The 2120-nt window shown below is 35.9% G+C and overlaps 1 long non-coding RNA gene across 1 annotated transcript; it reads right to left on the bottom strand.

Annotated features, from left to right (window-relative positions):
- Positions 1 to 1417: 1417 nt before the first annotated feature.
- Positions 1418 to 1705, bottom strand: LOC141597343 (uncharacterized). Its single transcript, XR_012522739.1, has 2 exons — positions 1586 to 1705; positions 1418 to 1529 (listed from the first exon to the last, which is right to left on the bottom strand). It is a non-coding gene; the product is annotated as an uncharacterized LOC141597343 (long non-coding RNA).
- Positions 1706 to 2120: the final 415 nt, after the last annotated feature.

Raw genomic sequence — 2120 nt, 5'->3', positions numbered from 1 at the left:
ATGAGATCCTCCATTGTGAAACATCACATATCAAGAATATTTGATACATAACTACTTCATAATAAAAAAAAAAAGTGGTGGTTCAAGGAGGGATAAACACAAGGAGGAAGATGGGTTTAAGTGTGCAGCTAGCCATCCCTCAAAGCAGTGCTCTATGAAGCCACTCCAATTATTCGGTCTTGTTGAGAGCTAGACCCTCGACCGATTATTGGGGTTTCAGCGGCACGTTTACTATATCCACCTAACCCCCGATGTTTATTATATCCATCGGATGTTCCATCATTCTATTACCCTCGCTTGAGTGACAAGCTAACGCTACTTAGCTCGGCACTAGCATTGTTATATTCTTTGTTTATTAATTAATATTTTTTGAAATATTTTAACAATGTGGGAATATATTCTGATACTAGAAAGTTGGCTCTTTCCCTTCTTCGTTTTCCTTATTTCATTTATACTTTTTATACGGTTTTTTGTACGAGCATATACTCGTTAGACTTCTTTAAATTTTTCGCTCATTAATTTCAGAATCTGAATTTTTACTTTAGATTATTGTTAGAATGGTTAAAATCAGATCGTAGAATTTTAAGATTCTAAAAAATAAATGTATAATAAAAACTAAACGTGTATATTGCATTAATCAAATCATTTACTCCGTATTTACCAAGTTACAAAAGAAAGGGACGTATTGCAGCAGTCGCAGGAGGAAGATATAACATATTTTTTACAAGTGAACAATAATAATAGAAATAATGTTTTCGGAAGTAAATAAGACGAGTTCAAAAAAAAACAAAAAAAAGTGGTGGTTCATGGAGAAGAGATAACCAAGTGAGATGGGTCGTCCTAGCATGCTACCGCTAAGACTGGAGTGACACCCTAACGCGCTGCTGCTCTAGAAAGCCAGTTTTAGATAGTTTTAGGGTGACACTGGGGGGCCAGCCCAAGCACACGCATCATAGCGATCCCGCTACTGTCAAAAAATATGCTAGGCGTGCTCAATTGGGTGAAATTTTCGAATTAGACCGCGCTACTTTGAAATCTGATGGTGTTTTTCGCAGTAGTCCAAGGGGTTGGTTTACTTTTGGACATGCTTCTTTTGCCTTACTCTTCTTCTTTGGACACATTTGGCATGGGGCTAGAACTTTGTTCAGAGATGTTTTTGCCGGTATTGACCCCGATTTGGATGCTCAGGTGGAATTTGGCGCATTCCAAAAACTTGGGGATCCCACTACAAGAAGACAAGGAGTCTAATAGAGGATTTTTCCTATATTTTTGGTGTGATTTGATATAGGATACTAAAAAATCTTGATTGAAATCGCCGCCCTTTTTTTGTTTTGACTTTTTATCATTATCGAGAAAATAATCTCGAGTAAACAGGTATGGAAGCTATAATTGTAAACCACAATCAAATCTATGGAAGCATTGGTTTATACATTTTTATTAGTCTCGACTCTAGGAATCATTTTTTTCGCTATCTTTTTTCGGGAACCCCCTAAAGTTCCAACTAAAAAAGTGAAATAATTTTTCATTAGCTTAAATGAGCCTTCTGATATCATATAATATCATCTAATATCAGAAGGCTCATTACTTCAACTAGTCCCCGTGTTCCTCGAAAGGATCTCTTAATTGTTGAGAGGGTTGCCCAAAAGCGGTATATAAGGCATACCCAGTAAAACTTACAAGTAAACCAGATATAAAGATGGCGACTAGGGTTCTTTGTTTCCATTATTATATAATTTCAAGACCCCAATGGATCTATGATAAAATCATTTATTTACAATGGAATGGTATACAAAGTCAACAGATCTCAAAAAAAAAAAAAAGGATTTATGGCTACACAAACCGTTGAGGGTAGTTCTAGATCTCGTCCAAAACCAACTACCGTAGGGGTTTTATTGAAACCGTTGAATTCGGAATATGGTAAAGTAGCTCCTGGATGGGGAACTACTCCTTTGATGGGAGTTGCAATGGCTTTATTTGCAATATTCCTATGTATTATTTTGGAAATTTATAACTCTTCCGTTTTATTGGATGGAATTTCAATGAATTAAATCCACTCAATAAAAAGTGCATTTTATTTTTAGGGCTACGCTTTGTATTTTTAACGCCCTTTTTTGGTAGTT

The sequence above is a fragment of the Silene latifolia genome, chromosome 8 (genome assembly GCF_048544455.1).
Source record: "Silene latifolia isolate original U9 population chromosome 8, ASM4854445v1, whole genome shotgun sequence".
Taxonomy (NCBI): Eukaryota; Viridiplantae; Streptophyta; class Magnoliopsida; order Caryophyllales; family Caryophyllaceae; genus Silene; species Silene latifolia.
This window is presented reverse-complemented; position numbering and strand designations above follow the sequence as displayed.